Source organism: Nycticebus coucang, chromosome 2 (genome assembly GCF_027406575.1).
Source record: "Nycticebus coucang isolate mNycCou1 chromosome 2, mNycCou1.pri, whole genome shotgun sequence".
NCBI lineage: Eukaryota > Metazoa > Chordata > Mammalia > Primates > Lorisidae > Nycticebus > Nycticebus coucang.
In genome coordinates this window covers 144,816,482-144,839,593 of record NC_069781.1, presented here as the reverse complement: position 1 = coordinate 144,839,593, position 23,112 = coordinate 144,816,482, and the positions used below count along the sequence as shown (strand labels likewise).

Genomic DNA, 23,112 nt, shown 5'->3' with positions numbered 1-23,112 from the left:
GACAATGAGCACAATGGGTTAGGGTTGTGACTCCTTACTTTTGTTTCCCTCAAACGTCCCTCTTGTGGGACATCCTTCCAGGATCTCTTAGCATTAATCCAGTCCTAATTCTCTGAATGTCACTTCTGAGGAAACTCATTCTCAACTCTGTATTTTCTCATTCTGATTCTACCCCTGGCCAAAACACTTACACTTGGAGAGAGGAAACCCCTGAATTTGATAAAAATTACCCCTTACGTTGCCTGCTGGCCTCTTCCCTTACCTCATTTGATTTTTACAAATTATTTCCATTATCTACAGATTGATCATATTTGAACTTAGGGTAGATAGAATACATGAACATGGTATACTCTCATATTACCACACAAGGGGTATAAAATCATTCCCACTAATAGGCATGTAGTTGCTGCTCCTGCTTCGGCCCGGACAGTACTGGCAATATTACCTAGTGAGTTTGATTCTCTCCTTGACTAAAGAAACACTTGATTATCTATTGAGCTCTTTAGCACACTGCTTTATGGGGAACTTAGGCAAGCAAGAGGAGAAGAGCAATAAGGCACATTAGGAAAGTCATTATGAGGTTTATGCATTTAGAGATTTCCTGTGAGAATAGTCTTTCACTGGAAGGGGCTTAGAGATGTAGGTCACGGAGGCCAAAATTTAGGTAACATTTTAAAATTCAAAGAAGTTCTGATCAAGATCTATTATGCTGTTCATATGCAAACTGTACTCAGGGAAACCAGAGGGGAGTTCTTTGCAGCTAATAAGGAAGAAACGATAGAAATATAGTATCACCACATAGTAACCCTACATAAAATAAGGGAATATCAATGGCTGATAACATCATAAGACGAGAGACAAGGTTAACACTGTACTTCCAAATGGAAGTAGGAAGTACATAAGATCACTGTGGAGCATTTTTTTTTTTTTTTTTTGTCACTCTGTCACCACGGTATCACAGCTCACAGCAACCTCAAACTCATGGGCTCAGGCGATCCTCTTCCCTCAACTTCCCCAGTAGCTGGGACTATAGGTGTCCACCACACCTGTCTAGTTTTTCTTTTTTTAGTAGAGATGAGGTCTCACACTTGCTCAGGCTGGTCTTGAACTCTTGATATCAAGCAATCTTTCTGCCTCAGCCTCCCAGGGTGCTGGGATTACAGGCATGAGCCACCATGCCCAGCCCACTGTGGAGTATTTTTGCCAAAATATTTGAATATGATCAGGCTTATAGATCCAATTACTGCTATTCAGAAAGCAGGGGACAGAGGAGCATTAAAGAATGATAGGATGGAGTTAACAAAATAGAGATCTGCAGGAGACACTACAACAAATATGTTACAAGAAAAGAAAAGGTACAGAAAGACGGAGAAAGGGGGCGGCCCATATGCCGAGGGTGGCGGGTTTGGACCCAGCCCCAGCCAAACTGCGACAGAAAAATAGCTGGGTGTTGTGGCGGGCGCCTGTAGTCCCAGCTGCTCGGGAGACTGAGGCAAGAGAATCGCATAAGCCCAAGAGTTAGAGGTTGCTGTGAGCCGTGTGACGCCAAGGCACTCTACCCGAGGGCGGTACAGTGAGACTCTGTCTCTACAAAAAAAAAAAAAGAAAGAAAGAAAGACGAGAAAAGAAGGGAGGAAGGGATGAAGAAAGGGAGGGGAGAGTGAGGTGGGGGTAGGGAGAAGAGAGGACTTTAGATCAAAGCTTTTAAGAAACATACCAGCCAATTGAATGTAGGCCTTTATTTGGATTCAAACTAAAAAGAAAAGACAGGGAAACGTGAATGTTGACTGGAATACTTGACATTACAAAATCACCGTTATTGAGGATGTTTAATAGGAGAGACAGGATGTTTAATAGGAGAGACATCTTTCAAAGCAGTGGTTCTCAAACTTTAGTGTGTGTCACAATCACCTGGAGGGCTTATTATAACACATGCACGTAAAATACAGTTTCTGACTTAATGGGTCTGGGGTGGAACTGAGAATGTGCATTTCCAGTGAGTCCCCAGGTGATGCTACCTACCAGTCTAGGTTCCTGTTTTGAGAACCACTGCACTGGATTAAACAGACTTTTTTTTTTTCCTAGTCAATTATCTAATTACCCTTTCAAAGAAGGAGCTAAGGTTATCAGCTGAGTTATATCTCACCTGAGCACCGGCAGTCAGATGGCATTCCATGTAATGGAAGAGAAGGAAGTGCTGTTCTGAGGCTAATGTAACAATTCAGTTTGTATTGATGGAAAAAAAACAACTTTGTTTTTTTGAGACAGAGCCTTACCCAGCCTTACTCACCCTGGGTAGAGTGCTGTGGCATCATAGCTCACAGCAACCTCTAACTCCTGGGCAAGAAAAAACTTTAATACACCTCTTTTCTCTCTAAAAATTGATAACCACCCAACTCCCTCTCTAAATGCTTGCTCTGGCCCTTACTCCTCCACTTTCACTCCATCCGGGTCCAGAATCCCAGCATAGAGCCTCCCTACAACTTAGGCTACTTCCTCCATCTTTCCTAAATTCAGACTGGCAGAATGGATGCAATATGGACTCTCCAGCTCCATGATGTATCCTGCAGTGGTATCTCAGCAGCACACAGTGGACTGAATTGGCTACTGTTGAAGAGGAGGACTGCAGACTTAAGTCTAGTGACCTGGAGCCGAATCAGGCTCTTCTGTCAACTGATTCATGATAGGTCATGTCATTTAGCATTTTTACACCTTAGTTTTTCATTCTTTTTTTTTTTTTTTTGTGGTTTTTGGCCAGGGCTGAGTTTGAACCCACCACCTCCGGCATATGGGACCAGCGCCCTACTCCTTGAGCCACAGGTGCTGCCCTACTCCTTAGTTTTTCAACATTTAAACATAAGTTCCTCATCATGAGAGAAAATGGGACACCTGGAGAAATATGACCTATTAGCCAAAAGTTCTCGGACGAAAGATGTTAGCAACTGTAGTGTAACATTAAACCTTAGAGATGTTATATTTACATTTAAAGTGCTTACATGTATGTATGTGTACATGTTGTGTGTATGTGTGCATTAGATCCTCACAACAACTTTGTAAGGCAGGTATAACTTGGGCTGAGAGAAAGTGAGAGCCTGGCCAAATTAAGAGCTAAGGCCAGGACTCAGCTCTTTACATCAGTGGTTTCTCCAGCACAATGCCTTCCCTCTATTTATAAATATTTTGATTAAGAATATTAAGAATATACTTGGGCATAAAATGAATGGTCCTAAGGCTCAGCACCTGTAGCTCAGCAGTTAGGGTGCTGGCCACATACACTGGGGCTGGCGGGTTTGAACCCAGCCCAGGCCTGCCAAACAACAATGACATCTACAACAACAAAAATAGCTGGCATTGTGGCGGGTGCTTGTAGTCCCGGCTACTTGGGAGGCTGAGGCAAGTGAATTACTTAAGCCCAAGGGTTTCAGATTGCTGTGAGCTGTGATGCCAAGGCACTCTATCAAGGGTGACATAGTGAGACTGTCTCAAAAAAATAAATAAATAAATAAATGGCCCTGAAAGACCAGTGGGTTGCATTAACCTAAAACTAAATGACCAATGCCCCAGCAAATTGGAAAACAAGCATGGCTTCCTACAGCTAAAAGCCAGGAAAGACCCTTGTCACATCACTTGACATTTTCAGTGACTTTGCTTCCACAATTTTACAGTCCTCTTCCACACCCCTCTAACTTCTTCATCACATGGTATCTTCTATGCCTCTGAGGGTGGCAAACCTCCACCGGAAGTACCTCATATGCTGCTGTTCAAAGAGCTTCCAACACTTTCAGCCTCTAAGTCACAAGACTGCCAGCACCCTGTGACAGTTCTGCCTTGTCATGGCAGTGGGACATCTGGTGACTAATGCTTGTGCAGCACTGGACTGGGAGACGGTTTCAGATCCCAAACCTAGTTCCAACCTAATTTCTTTCTTTTAAAAATATATTTAATTTTTGGGCGGCGCCTGTGGCTCAAGGAGTAGGGCGCCGGTCCCATACGCCAGAGGTGGCGGGTTCAAACCTAGCCCCAGCCAAAATCCAAAAAAAAAAAAATATATATATATATATATATATATTTAATTTTTTTAAGTGAAAAAATAATTTTTTTTTTTGAGAAGAGTCTCACTCTGTGCCTTGGGTAGAGTGCTGTGGTGTCACCATAGCTTACAACCTCAAACTACTGGGCTCCAATGATCCTCTTGCCTCAGCATCCTGAGTAGCTGGGATTACAGATAGCTAGTTTTTCTATTTTTAGTAGAGATGGGGTCTCAATCTTGCTCAGGTTGGTCTTGAACTCCTGAGCTAAAGCCTTGGCCTTCCAGAGGGCTGGGATTACAGGCATGAGCCACTGTGCCCAGCCTTATTTCTTACAGGTTCTGACCTTGAGGGTGCTGTAGTAATAAAGTCTTTATTGAGTAATAAGGCTTATATAAGCAACCAAGCTGGTATTGAATGTCTTTTGAAGGCCAGGTACTGCATTATAGACTTTATATGAGACTTCAAATATTCATCATCGTTAATAATGTGATCATTTATTTATTGTGCATCTACTCTGCACTTGGTGCACATGGGATCTCTAGGCCACATTTCTCTTACTTTCCGTTAAGTCACCAGGCACCTGCCTGTCTTAAGTCAGTCACACACTGAAGGAATGCCTTTTGTGTTTAGAACATTATCTGGAACACCAAAGTCAGGATATCTCTATTTGGGGTACTTGAAGACGGTAACAACAGAAATTTGGAAGGTAGATCTGCTAAACACTATTTCCTAAATCAAATGGGTGTTTTGATGGCATAAAAGATGAGCTTTCTGATGGAAGCTCTTGTCACATTTACTACAGTGAAAAGGTTTTTCTCCTGTATGTGTTCTCTGGTGTGTGAGAAAATGGGAACGCTGATTAAAGGTCTTGCCACACTCTGGACATCGGTAGGGTCTGTCTCCTAAGTGGATCCGTTGATGGGTGATGAAGTGAGAGCTCTGATTGAAGCTCTTCCCACACTCCCCACATTTGTAGGGTCTTTCTCCAGTGTGGATATGTTGGTGCTTAATGAGAGCAGAACTGTCAGCAAACCCTTTTCCGCAGATGTCACACTTCCTGTGTGTGTTCTCTGGTGTGTTACCAGATGTGAGCTCTGACTGAAACTTTTATGGCAGTTGGGACAACTGAAAGGCCTCTCTCCTGAGTGAGTACTCATGTGAGCCACAAAATGAGAACTATCTCAGAAGCCCTTCCCGCACTCTGGGCATTGAAAGGGCCGTTCTCCCGTGTTGTGTTCGTTGGTGCTTAATCAGATCTGAGCTCTGACTAAAACTCTCTCCACAGTCATTACACCTGTAAGGTTTCACCCCGGTGTGGGTCCTCTGGTGAGTGATGAAATTTGAACTTCGACTAAAGCTTTTATGACAGTTGAGACGTGTAGGGCTTCTCTCCTGTGTGGGTTCTTCGGTGCATTATGAGGTGTGGCTTCCTCCCAAAAGTCTTTCCACACTCTGGGCACTCATAGGGTTTTTCACCTGTGTGGATTCTCTGATGTTTAATAAGTGTTGAGCTGTCACCAAACTTTTTCTCACACCCATTGCATTGGTACGGCTTCTCTCCTGTGTGTGTTCTATGGTGAGTGATAAGGTCTGAACTCTGTTTGAAGCCTTTCCCACACTGGACGCATTTATAAGGCCTCTCACCTGTATGGATTCTTAGGTGTCTTATAAGATAGGAACTCTGGTTAAAGCTTTTCCCACATTCTGTACACACAGGCTTATTTCTTACATATCCATCCAGGAGCTTGTTTAAATCCATCTCCTATGAAAAGGGCTCTTGCTGAACCTCTCCTGGAAGGGCTTCCTGTTGCCCTTCTAATTCAAGGCCCCTCTCCCAGCTTCCTCTCAAACTAGGAGTGTGACCAGTATTTTTATTGGTCCTTCCTGAGGACATTCCACATTGTCCTGTTTCAGAAATGTTCTGATTGAGTTTTTCCACCTGGTACAAATTAACAGAAGTAACAGAGAATAAAGTTATCAGTTATCAGGAAAGAACATCAAAAAGCACTAAGAAGGATTAAAATTACTGTTTCTGGCTTGGCACCCATAGCACAGTGGTTATGGCACCAGCCACATACACCGAAGTTGGCAGGTTCAAACCCAGCCTGGGCCAGCTATGACAATTGCAACAAAAAATGGCCAGGCATTGTGGTGGACACCTGTAGTCCCAGCTACCCCAGCTACTTGGGAGGCTAAGGCAAGAGAATCACTGACGCGCAAGAGATTGAGCTTGTTTTGAGCTGTGATGCCACAGCTGTGATGCCACTGATTGTTGTGAGCTGTGATGCCACAGCCCTCTACCGAGGGTGACATAGTAGGACGACTTCCTCAAAATAAAATAAAATGACTGTTTCTGCAGCAGGCTGAACTTAATCCAATCACTCTGTTTTTTACTTTGTGAAAAGTTTATTTAAGTTCATGGAGCTTGTAGAAAACACCAATTCCTGAACTCTTTTTAAGAAGCCACATGAATCTTGAGGTAATCTTGATATCCTTCACGATATATACCATATATTGTCAAAACTGGGCAACTCTCGGCTTTCATATGAAAGCTATAACCCAGTTATAACCTAAGAATATGGGGAAGGGGGAGAGGGAGGGGAGGGGAAGGGGGAGAACGGGCGGAGGGAGGGTGATTGGTGGGATCACACCTACGGTGCATCTTACAAGGGTACATGTGAAACTTACTAAATGTAGAATATAAATGTCTTAACACAACAACTAAGAAAATGCCAGGAAGGCAACGTTAACCAGTGATGAAAATATGTCAAATGGTATATAAAACCAGTATATGGTTCCCCATGATTGCATTAATTTACACAACTATGATTTAATAAAAAACAAACAAAAAAAAAAACTGGGCAACTCTTGCAAATATGTTAGTTTAGACAAAGTGAAACTTTAGTCAAAATGAAGACTTTGATTATTGACTTCCCAAGAGGCAAAATTTAAACTTCTAATAGTAAGAATAAACATTTAGGACAGCATTCCATATTCTTCATGTAAATACAAGCTGAAATGCTGATTTCCTCCCACTGGAAGTACACATAACTCACCTGAGTGACTTCCCACTGGGGTCTTCCTTGTCTCAAAGTGTTGCAGTGGTAGGACCCATGGCTCTTCTTTCTGTGCCAGCTGGGAGATTACACTTAGTCTAGAAATCCTGCACAGGAAGGTGAACACAGGGCGTTATTCTGAGCCAGCTATACAAGGCCTGACCAACATCCAGGCCTTTCTCCTTTCTAGGTAGGGATAACATCAAGGGAACTCCAACATGTGTTTTGTCTCATTAAACAGGCAGCCATGATAAAGGGATAAGGCAGGGTGATCTCCCCAGGATGCTGAGAGAAAAGCCCTTTTCCTCTCATTCAAAACAAAACAAAACAAACCAGATTCTAGTGATAGAAACTCTAAAGCAAGCACAATAACTCATTTCTGAAGACACAAGGCTAATCTCATGTGGAGAGAGAATTTGATCAGGAACAAAGCTGCCATGACTGTACCCTTAGAAAGAATCAAGGAATTTAACTATAAATGTTGGGCTTAACGTTTTCCCAGAAGGGAAACAGCGGATATAGACATGAGAAAAAGACAAACACTTTTTTTTTTTTTGAGACAGAGTCTCACTTTGTCACCCTAGTAGAGTGCTATGGAATCATAGCTCACAGCAACCTCAAATTCTTAGGCTCAAATGATACTCTTGCCTCAGCCTCGTGAGTAGCTGGGACTATAGGCGCCCACCATAACACTTGGCTATTTTTAGAGATGGGGTCTTGCTGTTGCTCAGGGTGGTCTCAAACCTGTGAGCTCAGGCAAGCCACTTGCCTCGGCCTCCCAGAGTGCTGGGATTATAGGTGTGAGCCACTACGCCTGACCAAGACAAACACTTGCTAAGAAAAAATAAATGGGCAAAGGAAATAAATAAGCAATTGACAAAAGAAAAAAGTATAAGCAGCCTACAAATACCTGACAAAGCTTTAACCTCATCAACTAAGGAAATTCAAATTAAAACAATGATACATATAGGCAATATGAGTATAGTGTAGCTTCCAGTGAATGGAAGCTCAAGAGTCACACTGCCTGGGATCGAATCCTAACCCAGCTTCTTACAAACCGTGTGGTCTTAGTAAAATTACTTAAACTTTGTGTTTCAGCATATTCACTGATAAAATAGAAATAAGAATAAGACCTGCCTCACATGGTGGTTGTGGGGATTAAATGGTAGGCCCTCATTAAATGTAATTAATCATTGTTATTTTATCCCAACTCTTAAATTATCATACCCACTATGGTAGGCAGAATATAAAGAAATAGATACTTTGATATCATGCTTGTGAGAATAAAATTGATCAATCTGCTTGGAAGGCACTGGCAAAGTATTAAATACAGCAGTACCTCCATAGTTGACACACCTCTCTACATTGACCACCTCTTTAAGTTTTCCTAATTTTCGCATACTGCCACATATATGTATCAGTACAGTAAACCTAGTTTCCCATTTTTTTTATTTACTTTTTTATTAAATCATAGCTGTGTACATTAGTATGATCATGGGGCACCATACACTTCTAGTTTCCCATGTTGACCACTTCTATATGTAGACCAGTTTGTTATAGTCATTTGGGTTGTCAACTTACAGAGGTTTTTTGGGATGTATCTAGTCTTTGACCCAGCAACTCTAATTCTGGGAATTCTAAGGAAATGATAAAAATTATACTTCAATAAATAAAACTTAAAAAAAAGACAATTAGCTAAAAGATGTTCATCATAACACTGATGAAAATTTGGAAATGACCTAAATGTCCCTAAACAAAGGAATAATTATACTTGATTGAACTAAATAAAACTAATAGCACTTTTAAAGGTAAAAAAATAGCCAAATAGGCTCAGTGCCCATAGCACAGTGGTTATAGCGTCAGTCACATACACCGAGGCTGGCGGGTTAGAACCCAGCCCAGGTCAGCTAAATAACAACAACAACTGCAACAAGCCAGGTGTTGTGGCAGGTGCCTGTAGTCCCAGCTACTTGGGAGGCTGAGGCAAGAGAATTGTTTAAGCCCAAGAGTTTGAGGTTGTTGTGGGCTATAGATGCCACGGCACTCTACCAAGGGTGACATGGTGAGACTCTGTCTCAAAAAAACAAAATAGCCATATATATGATTCAATGTAATATCCTACTTCATGTAACAAAATATATATTCCATACTACAAAATATTAGGTGGTTATTTTAAATAATGTACAAAAAGATATTTATTGTCCAAATATATTCACAATACAATGTGTGAGAAAGTAGGATGTACAAATGAATATACAGTATAATTCAATATTATTCTTTTGTGTATGTTTTTGTAAATTTTATATTTGCTTAGAAAAAGGCTGGCAGGATAGTAACTCTTCAGTTGTAGGATTAAGAATGCCTTGTTTTCATTTTTCTTGTCTTTTCCTTCTTGTTTTCTTTTTTTTTTTTTTTGTCACACTAGCTAGAGGGCAGTGATGTCATCCTAGCTTACAACCTCAAACTCCTGGGCTCAAGTGATCCTCCTGCCTCAGCCTCCTGAGCAGCTGTGACTACAGGCACCTGCCACCACTCTTGGCTAATTTTCTATTCAGTAGAGAAAGGGTCTTGCTCTTGCTCAGGCTGGTCTTGAACCCTTGAGCTCAAGGGATCTTCCCACCTCAGCCTCCCAGAATGCTAGGATTACAGCCATGAGCCACTGTGCTCAGCCTGTCTTTTTCTTTCATTAGTAAATATTACCTGTTTAATAGATATGAAATAAAGCAAGGGGGAAGCCATGGTATTTTAGTAAAAACACAGGAAATGTTTGTTTGTTTTAGGCAAAAACACCGTGGGGACAGCTTCTCCTTTTTCACAAAGACCTGAGTTGGACTTCTGCCATTTAATTTCTGAGTTTCAGTATTCTTTGCCGGTAACACATATATCAAAAAATTATAGTGAGATATTAATAAGCCAATCAATATCAAAGACATCTAGAGCCAAAGTGTCATGAAGACAGAAGTTGTTCTTTCTCTGCTGTGGGCAACAATCTCATAGAGGTCTAGAACTCTAAATAACCAATATCCCAGAGACTACTCAGAGTCAGATCCTCTCAAAACATCTAAGTTTTAAATGTAAGAAAGAGTAGTGGCTGGGTGTGGTGGCTCATGCCTGTAATCCCACCACTTCAAGAGGTGAGGGTGGGAGGATCACTTGAGCCCAGGAGTTGTCAGGTTGCAGTGAGCTGTGGTCATGCCACTGCACTCCAGCCTGGGTGAGGATGACAGAGCAAGACATTGTCTCTTAAAATACAGTATAATAAAATAAATAAATAAAAGTAGCGTCTTACCCTTTGAGAGCCCATTCTTCTAATTGTGTGGGGTGGCATCCCTGAAAGGGATTTTCTAAGCAGTGTCTGGGTAAACCACTCTTCCCTGAAGTCCCCAGCCACATCATCAAAGGTCATCTGTTCCTAAAGCAAGAGACCTCAAAATTCATCAGTAGCTCCCTAGATATTCTCACCATTGTCTGAAAATCAAAAGATGGCCTCCAGTATGCCAAACAAAACCCCCTGATTAGAACATCTCTGAGGTAAATTCTATCAACCCAGGAGGATTGCTTCTCTTATTCTGTTTTTACAGGAGCCTTCCATTGGCCAATTTCCTCATCACTAAGAAAGGCCTGGGCCTCCTAAACATACCTACAGAACATCAGTCTTGGATACATTGACTTTTGAGGAACAAATTGTTCATGATGAGCAACATTTAAAAAAAGTTTACAGGTATATTCAATTTCTGGAAAGGTTTCAATTTTCTCCAAGTACATTTCCCTCAGTAGGCTAGGAAATTATGGGCTTAAGTATACACATATTAGTAATGAGAGCAGATGACTCTTCTTGGCTTATAGATTTGGGGTTAACCTCCAAGGACAGACTACACAGAACCCAAAGGGAACTGCTACAGGCACCGTTCCACTTCAAGGTTTAATGGAGTCAGAAATGAGAGTTAAAAAGACACGGATTTTTAAAAAAGATACAGATAGGTTGTAAAAATAAGGTAAATTTGATGGGGATAACACAAAACACAACCCTTGGGGGCTGAAACCAATCATTTATACATTAATAAATTGACAGCAGTATCATGAAAAAATTATTTTCTGGGAGGATGCTCAGAGTTGACTACTGGATGGATCAGTAATTCATTTAGTACTTAATATGTTGCAAGGCATTAGGAGTAAAAAAAAAAATAGAAGATAACGTTTTTTCCTCTTAGAGAGTTTCCAACATAAACAAACACAAGTCAGCTGCATGATCCCCAGCTACAGAGAATTCTGCATTTCAACGGAGGAAAAACCAGATTGGGCAGCGGAGGTTTCACTCTTTCACACCGTTTGTCCCACTGATCAAATTACCTGTTTACTACCAGCGCACAACTTTCTTCAGAAACACGTTTACAGACATTGCTATTCGCCATAAAGTATTAAGTCTTTAATGACCCAAAGACTATAGAACACACTTAATTTGATTTAAAATCTTTTTCTTTTTTTGTAGAGACAGAGTCTCACTTTACTGCCTTCAGTAGAGTGCCATGATGTCACAGGAGTCACAGCAACCTCTAGCTCTTGGGCTTTCAGCGATTCTCCTGCCTCAGCCTCCCGAGCAGCTGGGACTACAGGCGCCCGCCACAACGCCCGGTTATATTTTTTGGTTGCAGTTCAGCCGGGGCTGGGTTTGAACCCGCCACCCTAGGTATATGGGGCCGGCGCCCTACTCACTGAGCCACAGGCGCCACCCTTGGTTTAAAATCTTAACAGCAATAATGCCATTAGGAAGTCGTCACCGCGAGGGTTTTGAGTGTGTTTTTGTCTCTACATGCATCACAGAACGCAGCTGCTGGGCTCACGTACAGGGCGGCACGAGCGGGCCCGGCAGTGGTCACAGACATCTCAGCTCTGCCCAGGGTCCTTTCGCCAAGTCCGGCCCGGTTGGCTCTTCGCCACTCACAGCAGCGGGCCGCGGCAAGCAGAGGGTCACCACAGCGGGCGACATCCAGGACCGCCGCCCAGGGGCGAGGACTCTGAGAGGGCGCGTCATCCCGACGTCGGGACAGAACCTGCTACTACTGTTCCTCACACCTCGGCAGGCCGGCGAAGGGCCACCGCGGGGGCGGCCGGTACACGCCCCTCGGGGGCCACCGCCTCCAGTTCGCGTCACTCACTGCCCCCGGGCCCAGCGGGGACGCCGGAGGGAGTGAGAGTTCTTCCCCGCCGAGCTGCACCCAGCCGGAATGCAGAGGCGGTCCCTGCTAGAACCGGGCCAGGAGTCCAGGCGAGGGTTGTGGTGACATAATTGCGACTCCGCGTTCCACAGCCCGGAGCCGGAAAATACCGCCCCCACTATGTTGCCTTTGGTCTTCTAGTTTCCATGGTTAGGAGTCTTCCTTGCTTATGGGGCGATAGAGCTGTCAATTACCGCAGAGCGTTCTGGGAAATGTAGTCCTGAGCAAGCCCTCAAAGAACTCAGGGGTCCTGGGGCGCCCATTTCCAAGCTTTGACGAGTGCTAAACCCAATTTCTAAGCTGCCGGATCCTGAAAACCTTCCCTACAGAGCTGAGGCGGGACCCGAACGCTGTACCCCGGTGAGTGGGGTCTGCAGGTGCGCATGTCCTAGCCTGCCCCGACCGCCTGGAGCAAGCAGCCTGGCGCCCTAGGCCAGGTCTCCCACGCCCCCGCCCTGCGCCCCTCCGGCCTCAGAGCAGCTCACCGCCGGCCTCTGTGCGGATCCCCTTCTGGTCTGTGCCTCGGTCCGGGGCCAGAGCCGGTGTCTGCCGCTGGCAGGGTTCCAGTCCAACTTGGACTGGGCGTTAAGAAAGCACCAGTCCTTGGTAGAAAACAGACGTTCTGCGTCTTTCCACTAGCACCAAACTCCCACTTTCCCCCCTGCCATTGGGTAATATACCGTTAATAGCCAGCGGGGACAGGCGATTCTCTTCAAGTATTCTGGGAAATGTGGTACTGGGTTTCAAACTGGGGAGTTTGCTGGGGAGTGGTCACTTTGGATGTGTCCTTAACTAAAAAGTGACAGTAGCAGGGCCAGGCGCGGTGGTTCACACCTGTAATCCCAGCACTCTGGGAGGCCGAGGCAGGCGGATCGCTCTATCTCAGGAGTTCCAGACTGAGCCAAAGCGAGACCCTGTCTTTAAAAACAGCCAGGCGTGGTGGCGGGCTCCTATAGTCCCAGCTACTCCGAAGGCTTAGGCAGGAGGATCGCTTGAGCCCAGGAGTTTGAGGTTGCTGTGTGCAATGACGCCAGAGCACTCTACCTAGGGCGTCAAAGTGAGACTTGTCTCAAAAGAAAAAGAAAAGTAACCTCTCTTCATGGTGAAGAAAATACACCTGTATAGCCTGTTTGTTGATTCAGTGCAGTGAAAAGAAAAGATAACACTCTGGGAGGCTGAGGCTGGAGGATCACTGGAGCCCAGGAGTTTGAGGTTGCTGTGAGCTATGACGCCACAACACTCTACCCAGGGCTCAAAGTGAGACTCTGTCTCAAAATAAATAAACAAATAAATAAATAAATAAATTTATAATAAGATCTATGTGTGGGAAGAGCTGGGGGAGAGCCAAAATGTTCATGCTATGACTCAGAAATATATTTTTTTTTATTGTTGAGGATTCATCAAGGGTACAGAGAACCAGGTTACACTGATCTTAAAAAACATTTATTAAAGTCTCTGTAATTGAAGTAGAATACCTTAGGAGACTCTTACTACTGGACAGTTTTTCTGCTTACCAGTTAAAAATAATGGCCAAAACAGTCTTGTCAGGGCTTAAAACAGCCTAATTTTTTTGTCTGCTTTTTAAATTATATATATATATATATATATTTATTTATTTTTATTGTTAAATCATAGCTGTGTACATTAGTGCATTCAAGGGGTACAATGTGCTGGTTATGAAATATTCTCATCAAACTGTTCAATGTAGCCTCCATGGCATTTTCGTAGTTATTGTATGTAGACATTTGTATTCTGCATTTAGTAAGTTTTGCCTGTACCCATTCTAAGATGCATGGTAGGTGTGGCCCCACTCATTACCCTCCCTCCACCCTAACCTCTCCCCTCCCTTCCCCTCCCTTGGCCCTTTCCCCATATTCTTGTGCTATAGTTGGGTTATAGCCTTCATGTGAAAGCTATACATTAGCTTCATAGTAGGGCTGAGTACATTGGATACTTTTTCTTCCATTTCTGAGATACTTTGCTAAGAATATGTTCCAGCTCCAGCCTTGTAAACATGAAAGAGGTAAAGTCTCCATCTTTCTTTAAGGCTGCATAATATTCCATGGTATACATGTACCACAATTTGCTAGTCCATTCGTGGGTCAATGGGCACTTGGGCTTCTTCTATGACTTAGCGATTATGAATTGGGCTGCAATAAACATTCCGGTACAGATGTCTTTGTTATATTGTGACTTTTGGTCTTCTGGGTATAAACCTAGTAAAGGAATTATAGGATCGAATGGTAGGTCTATTTTTAGGTCTCTAAGTATTCTCCAAACATCCTTCCAGAGGGAACGTATTAGTGTGCATTCCCACCAGGAGTGTAGAAGTGTGCCCTTTTCTCCACATCCACACCAACATCTCTGGTTTTGGGATTTTGTTTTTTTTTTTTTTTTTTTTTTTTTGGTTTTTGGCCGGGGCTGGGTTTGAACCCACCACCTCTGGCATATGGGACCGGCACCCTACCCCTTGAGCCACAGGCGCCGCCCAGTTTTGGATTTTGTTATGTGGGCTACTCTTACTGGGGTTAGGTGATATCTCAAAGTAGTTTTGATTTGCTTTTTTCTGATGATTAAGGATGGTGAGCTTTTTTTCATGTGCTTGTAGATCGTGCGTCTGTCTTCTTTAGAGAAGTTTATCTTCAAGTCCCTTGCCCAGCCTGCGATGGGATCACTTGTTCTCTTCTTGCTAATACGTTTGAGTTCTCCGTGGATTCTGGTTATTAAACCTTTATCGGAGGTATAACCTGCAAATATTTTCTCCCATTCTGAGGGCTGTCTGCTTGCTTTACTTACTATGTTCTTGGCTGTGCAGAAGCTTTTTAGTTTGATCATGTCCCAGTAGTGTATTTTTGATACTGCTTCAATTGCCTGGGGAGTCCTCCTCATAAAATATTCACCCAGGCCGAATCCTTCAAGAGTTTTCCCTGCACTTTCTTCAAATATTTTTATAGTTTCATGTCTTAAGTTTAAATCTTTTATCCAGTGAGAGTCTATCTTAGTTAATGGTGAAAGGTGTGGGTCCAGTTTCAGTCTTTTACAGATCGCCAGCCAGTTCACTCAGCATCATTTGTTAAATAGAGAATCTTTTCCCCACTGAATGTTTTTAATTGGCTTGTCAAAGATTAAATAACAGTAAGTAGCTGGATTCATCTCTTGGTTCTCTACTTCTCTGTTTTTGTGCCAATACCATGCTGTTTTGATCACTGTCAATTTATAGTACAGTCTTAGGTCTGGTAGCGTGATTCCTCCTGCTTTGTTTTTATTGCTGAGTAATGTTTTGGCTATTCGAGGTTTTTTCTGATTCTATATAAAACGAAGTATTATTTTTTTCAAGATGTTTAAAATATGACAATGGAGCTTTAATGGGAGTTGCATTAAAATTATATATTGCTTTGGGTAGTATAGACATTTTAACAATGTTGATTCTTCCCAGTCATGAGCATGGTATGTTTTTCCATTTGTTAACATCTTCAGCTATTTCTTTTCTTAAAGTTTCATAGTTCTCTTTGTAGAGATCTTTCACGTCCTTTGTTAGGCATACTCCCAAATATTTCATTTTCTTTGGCACTACCGTGAAAGGAATAGAGTCCTTGACTGTTTTTTCGTCTTGGTTATTGTTGGTATATATAAGGGCTACAGATTTATGGGTGTTGATTTTGTAGCCTGAGACATTGCTGTATTCCTTGATCACTTCTTTTTTTTTTTTTTTTTTGCCAGTTTTGTGTTTTTATTGACACTGTAAGACTCAGGCTTTGACAGCATACTTCCGCAGTGGGTATAGCTGTTCCTTGCGCTGCTGCTTCTTGGTCTTCAGGTTCTCCTGTGCTTGTTGAGCCGGCGCCACATGGCATGTGTTTTCTTAGGCCGCAGATCCAGGGTCTTGTACTTCTTGCCCTTGTAGAACTTCCTGAGGTTTTCTTTCTGAGTCTGGTTGATGATGGTGAGAACACCGGCGATGGATTTACAGACGACCCAGATCTTCGAGAGTTTGGATGCCGTGCCGCCTGTCACTTTGGTGACACGGAGCTGGGACAACTCCACCTTGAGATCGTCCAACTGTTTCAGGAGCTCCTCCTTCTTCTTGCTGTGAAGGTCCCAAGCCTTAATCTTGGCCAATGCTGCACAAGCCTCCTCAGATGCCGCTGCCTGGACCTCCTTGATCACTTCTAAAAGTTTTTAGTAGAATCCCTAGTGTTTTCCAGATATACGATCATATCATCTGCAAAGAGTGAAAGTTTGATCTTTTCTGACTCTATGTGGATAGCCTTAATCGCCTTTTCTTCCCTAATTGCAATGGCTAAAGCTTCTATTACAATGTGAAAGAGCAATGGAGACAATGGACAACCTTGCCTGGTTCCTGAGCTAAGTGGAAATGATTTCAATTTAACTCCATTCAATACGATATTGGCTGTGGGTTTGCTGTAGATGGCCTCTTTAGTTTAAGAAATGTCCCTTCTATGCCAATTTTCTTAAGTGTTCTGATCATGAAGGGATGCTGGATATTATCAAAAGCTTTTTCTGTGTCAATTGAGAGAATCATATTGTCTTTATTTTATAGTTTTTTTATGTGCCGAATTACATTTATAGATTACGTATATTGAACCAGCCTTGAGACCCTGGGATAAATCCCACTTGGTCATGGTGTATAATTTTTTTGATGCGTTGTTGGATTCTGTTTGTTAGGACCTTATTGAGTATTTTTGCATCAATATTCAGTAGTGATATTGGTCTATAATTTTCTTTTCTTGTGGGGTCTTTCCCTGGTTTGGGGATCAAGGTGATGTTTGCTTCGTAGAATGTGTTGGGTAATATTCCTTCTTTTTCTATATTTTAGAAGAGGTTTAGTAATATAGGTACTAGTTCTTCTTTAAAGGTTTGGTAGAATTCTGACGTAAAGCCATCTGGTCCTGGGCTTTTCTTTTTAGGGAGATTTTGTATAGTTGATGCTATTTCAGAACTTGATATAGGCCTGTTCAACAAGGCCTGTTCAACATTTCCACTTCATTCTGGTTAAGTCTTGGTAGGAGGCATACTTCCAGGTATTGGTTGATTTCTTTCAGATTTTCTTTTCTTTTTTTTTTTTTTTTTTTTTTTTTTTTTTGTGGTTTTTGGCCGGGGCTGGGTTTGAACCCGCCACCTCCGGCATATGGGACCGGCGCCCTACTCACTGAGCCACAGGCGCCGCCCTTCTTTCAGATTTTCATATTTCTGAGAGTAGAGTTTCTTGTAGTATTCATTAAGGATTTTTTGAATTTTTGAGGGGTCTGTTGTTATTTCATCGTTACCATTTCTGATTGATGAAATTAGAGATTTTACTCTCTTTTTTTCCTGATTAAGTTGGCCAAAGGTTTATCTATTTTAATGATCTTTTTTTTCTTTTTTTTTAGAGACAAAGTCTCACTGTACCGCCCTCGGGTAGAGTGCCGTGGCGTCACACGGCTCACAGCAACCTCTAACTCTTGGGATTACGCGATTCTCCTGCCTCAGCCTCCCGAGCATCTGGGACCACAGGCACCCACCACAACGCCCGGCTATTTTTTTGTTGCAGTTTGGCCGGGACTGGGTTTGAATCTACCACCCTCGGCATATGGGGCCGGTGCCCTACTCACTGAGCCACAGGCACTGCCCTTTATTGATCTTTTCAAAAAACCAACTTTTGGATTTATTGATCTGTTGTATAATTCTTTTGTTTTCAATTTCATTTAATTCTGCTCTGATTTTGGTTATTTCTTTTCTTCTGCAGGGTTTGGGGTTGGAATGTTCTTCCTTCTCCAGTTGCTTGAGATGTCCCATTAAGTTATTAACTTCTTCTTTTTCCATTTTCTTGAGGAAGGCTTGCAGTGCTATAAATTTCCGTCTTAGGACTGCCTTTGCAGTATCCCAGAGGTTCTGATAATTTGGGTCTTCATTGTTGTTTTGTTCTAAAAATTTGGTGAATTCCTTCTTCATCATGTCTATAACCCATCTATCCTTCAGTATAAGGTTATTTAGCTTCCATGTTTTTGTATGGGTATGCAGATTCCTGTTGTTATTGAGTTCAACTTTTATTCCATGAGGGTCTGAGAAGATGCAAGGAATAATTTCTATTTTTTTAAATTTGCTGAGGTTAGATTTGTGGCCTAGGATGTGATCGATTTTGGAGTATGTTCCATGGGCTGATGAGAAGAATGTGTATTCAGTTTTGTTGGGATAAAATGTTCTGTAGATGTCCGTTAAGTCCAGATGTTGAATGGTTAAGTTTAAATCTAAAATTTCTTTGATTAGCTTCTTTTTGGAGGATCTATCCAGCACTGCTAAAGGGGTGTTAAAAATCTCCAACTACTATGGAACTGGAGGAAATCAAGTTGCTCATGTCTGTTAGAGTTTCTCTTATAAATTGAGGTGCATTCTGGTTGGGTGCATAAATATTAATAATTGAAATCTCATCATATTGAGTATTACCTTTAACAAATATGAAGTGTCAATCCTTATCCTTCCTTATTTCGGTTGGTTTAAAGCCTATTGCATCTGCAAATAGGATTGCAATGCCTGCTTTTTTTTTTGTTTTCCATTTGCCTGGAGTACAGATGACCATCTCTTCACCTTGAGTCTATATTTGTCTTTTAATGTAAGATGAGATTCTTGTATGCCACAGATATCTGGCTTGAGTTTTTGTATCCATCAGCCAACCTGTGCCTCTTTAGAGGACAATTTAAACCATTCACATTAATTGAGAATATTGATAAGCCTTTCAAGAGTCCAGTGGACAATTTTAACCCTTTTGCGATGTGGAAGTTGGAATTTGATCAAAATTTTCTGGGTGGGTTTACTTTTGTGGTGGAGGATTATGCTAGTCTTTATGGAGGATAGGTCTGAGAATATCCTGGAGAGCTGGTTTAGTTATGGCAAATTTCTTTAACATGTGAATGTCATTAAAGTATTTAATTTCTCTGTCATAAATGAAACTCAGTTTAATCTGGGTGTAGGATCCTGGATTGAAAGTTATTTTGTTTTAGGGCGGTGCCTGTGGCTCAGCAGGTAGGGCGCCGGTCCCATATGCCGAGGGTGGTGGGTTCAAACCCGGCCCCAGCCAAACTGCAACCAAAAAAAAATAGCTGGGTGTTGTGGCGGGTGCCTGTAATCCCAGCTACTTGGGAGGCTGAGCAAGAGAATCGTCTAAGCCCAGGAGTTGGAGGTTGCTGTGAGCTGTGTGAGGCCACGGCACTCTACCAAGGGCAATAAAGTGAGACCCTGTCTCTACAAAAAAAAAATAAATAAAAAAAATAAAGTTATTTTGTTTTAGGAGATTAAAAGTCGATGACCATCCTCTTCTAGCTTGAAAGGTTTCAGCAGAGAGATCTGCAGTTATTCTAATATTCTTCCCCTTGTATGTGATAATTTTCTTACACCTGACTGCTTTCAGAATTTTCTCCTTCATATTAACTTTAGTGAAATTGATTATGATGTGTTTGGGGGATGTCTTATTTGGGTTGAGTCGTGCTGGAGTTCTGAAACTGTCTGCTATCTGTATTTCAGAATCTCTTGGTATGTCTGGAAGGCTCTTCATAATCTCATGGAGAAGAGACTCTGTGCCTTGTGAAGCCACTTGGTCACTTTCGGAGATCCCTATAAGACGAATATTGGTTTTCTTCGAATTATCCCAGAGCTCTCTGAGAGAGTGATCTGTTTTTGCCCTCCATTTCTCTTCCTCTTTGAGAGTTTGGGAGCGTTCGAAAGCTTTGTCTTCAATGTCAGAAATCCTTTCTTCTGCTTGCCCCATTCTGTTACTGAGGGATTCTACTGTGTTTCTCAGATATTTGAGGGCTGCAACTTCTTGTTTCAAATGTGTCAAAATCTTTGGTCATTTGGTCTTTGAATTCGTTGAATTCTTGAGATATCTTCTGGGTTACTGCTTGGAATTCTAATTCGATCTTATATGCTTTCCAGATTCTAAATTCAATTTCTGACATCTCAGCTATTTGTGCATGGATCTTGTGCTGTGTCTGCCCCATTGATCCTTGGGGGAGTTGATCTACTCTGATTATTCATATTCCCAGAGTTTTTCTGTTGATTTCACCTCATAATTGTTTTTCACCATTGCCTCTGGCCATCCTCAGAGTTGGGGAGGTGTCTCTCCAAGATTAGACCCCAGCGGGATCACTCTATTGTTGCTGGATCTTTGTAGGGAGTGACTCTGTGTAGTTCCTCTGGGGCTGCCCCAGCCAGGGAGTTCTGGTTGTGGAAGCAGCTCCTTGGATCCAGCAACAGGGCGGGGAGTGGTGCACATGGTTCTGGGAGTGCCTGGCGCCCAGTGACTTTGGCACAGAGAGACCAAGGCTCCAGCAGTCTCTGGCCAGGAGAAGGGCTCCTGTGCAGAGGCAGAGAGGGCTCTGGAGGGGACACGGCTACCAGAGTCCCTGGCCAGATGAGCGGGCCTGTGTGGAAGCAGGGAGGGTACAGGAGGGAGGATGCCGGGTTGCGGCTCCCCAGTTCCTGGTCAGGGCATGTGGAGGCCCAGTTGTATGAGTCGCAGGTCGGGGGTTGAGGTGCAGCTCTTACTGAGGTACGGGCGCTTGCAGTGCAGCTCTTAGGGACCTGCGGGTGCCTATAGCGGTCGTGGGGGCAGTTCTTACGGTGGTTTGGGTGGCGCAGCTCTTACCAAGGTCTGGGCGGGCACCGATCCATATATTTTCTTTTATTACTTTGTATACATCTGGCAGCGGTGGCAGCTGCAGGCCCTGGGCTCCTGCGGCAAGTGCTTCACCAAGTCCTCCAACCTGTAGGTGCCCCAGTTGCTGCACACCGGCCAGAGGCCCTTCAAATGCGCCCACTGCATCATGGCCTTTGTGCAGCCCTTGCGCCTTGTGCGTCATCAGCGCCTCCACACCACACCACGAGAGGCCATTCCCTTGCGCGTAGTGTGGCCAGGCCTTTTGCAAAACAGCCTAATTTGGGATAAAGCTTAGTCAATTTAATATTCAAATGCCCTAGGCGAGCTGTCTCTTTCTTCCAGAGGTCTCCCCTCCACTTCCTCTTTCCTAAGATGTTATGTAGGTACTCTGGGGGACGAGGTGCTGCAACTGACCTTTTCCACGGTTCCCTTGCTCATTCCATTCAGATTTCTGCATCAGCCTCTGTGCTCTGTGGGAGGCCTTTGGCCACATGGCAATCTTTTGGGAGGCTTCCTGGGTCTCAACTTTAGCTACTTTCATTACCCAAACTGGGAGCACTTAGGGATTTCTGGAACTCTTCATGCTGCATAGGATCAAAGAAGTCTTGGATACAACTTCTGACTCTGATCCCTTCAGCTGTGACTGCTATTCCTGTTCTGCAACCTTGTCATGCTGATTCCAAGATGCTCTATGGGTCAGTTTCCTTCAATTCTTTTTTTTCTTTTTTTTGTGGTTTTTGGCTGGGGCTAGGTTTGAACCCGCCACCTCCGGCATATGGGACCGGCGCCCTACTTGTTGAGCCACAGGTGCCACCCAGTTTCCTTCAATTCTTAAAAAAAAAAATTAGGCTACAAGTTCCTTTATTTCAGCTTCCCTTTCTGCCTCTCTTGGGTTCTTATCATCACCCTCCCCTTCCCTTGCCGCTGCTGGTAAGTTTGCTGGCCTACCTGTAGCAACCGAAGGCTGTCAGGAAGTCTGACTACAAGAACCTGCACTTGGCTTCATGTAAGTGAAGTTTGACTACTATAGTTTAGCCAAATTAGGGATTATTCTTCTCAAGTATAGAAGTCTATCTAGAGTTGGCAATGCAGGGTTGGTACAGCAACTCTAGGATGCCATCAAGGACCTGGGTGTCCTCTGTCTTCTTGCTCTGCCAACCTTAGTGTGTTGCTCTTGTCCTCATGGTCACTGCCAGTCCTCATGGCTATAATGCAGAATAAAACATTGTTCTGCCATTAAATACCATTATCATTGAAATTATGTCATAAACATGGACAAAATGGAAGATGTCAGAAAACATGTGGTAAAACACCTATGTGAATTTATCTTATTTGTATAGGGTGAATACTTGTTACTTGTCTACCAGCACACTGTCCTTCTATGGGAAATGGCACCTGATCTTTCTTTATAAAATGGTACCCCGTGAGTCAGATGACAGCTGCCATCTGCTGTCGGCTTTACCTGATCCTCCATCTTCATCATCAGGTCAGGTTTGGAGGTGAGACCTTGACCCAAACTAAGCAAAATGCAGAACCTTGCCCATGACCATTTGTGAAGGAGAGCGCAGGTGACTCAAGCTGAGCCTATAAGAGACCTTTTTTGGGACTCTGTAAGCTGGAAGCAAAGGAAAAAGGCCTTTTTCTTTCCTGGGCTAGAAATGGGAGTATGTGAGTCTGGTGGCCATGACAGCCATATTTCCTGCCAGCTGCGCTGTAGTTGGAGAGGATGAGACAAGCACAGAGAGAGGGAGGCACAGAGTAGATGCTGGGAGACCTTCAGAGCCTGTGAATCCTGGGTTATTAGTGCCAGAAATAACCCTGTCTTTTCTTTCTTCCTGTTTTTTTTTTTGTGTGTGTGTGTGTCTTTTCTTTATGTTTGTTTTATGAATCAATAAATATTCCTTTCTTGCCTAAGATAGTTTGAGTGGGAAAGATCAGGCGCTTGCAATTAAAAAATTTCCCACAAATGCATTTAAAAAAAAATCCATGTATGTGTGTACTCACACAAAGACACACATGTATGTACATATATACAGTACACGAATACATTTTCCTCATTGACATTTTATTTTATTTTATTTTTTGAGACAAGGTCTCATTCTGTCACCCTGGTAGAGTGCTGTGGCATCATCGTAGTTCACAGCACCTTCAAACTC

The 23,112-nt window shown here is 43.0% G+C and overlaps 1 protein-coding gene, 1 long non-coding RNA gene and 1 pseudogene across 2 annotated transcripts in view; 1 reads left to right on the top strand and 2 right to left on the bottom strand.

Moving 5' to 3' along the window:
• Positions 1-4,803: 4,803 nt before the first annotated feature.
• On the bottom strand, positions 4,804-11,936 carry LOC128579856 (uncharacterized). The gene is made up of 3 exons (XR_008378283.1): positions 11,801-11,936; positions 7,088-7,194; positions 4,804-5,970 (listed from the first exon to the last, which is right to left on the bottom strand). It is a non-coding gene; the product is annotated as an uncharacterized LOC128579856 (long non-coding RNA).
• Positions 11,937-12,464: 528 nt separating this feature from the next.
• Positions 12,465-23,112, top strand: part of LOC128579850 (spermatogenesis-associated protein 31E1-like) — a 156,717-nt gene continuing 146,069 nt past the window's right edge. The window contains exon 1 of the mRNA XM_053582067.1: positions 12,465-12,680. The gene's annotated coding sequence lies outside the window, so the exon portion shown is untranslated. The remainder of the gene's footprint in view (positions 12,681-23,112) is intronic.
• Positions 15,994-22,439, bottom strand: LOC128560408 (60S ribosomal protein L35-like; annotated as a pseudogene).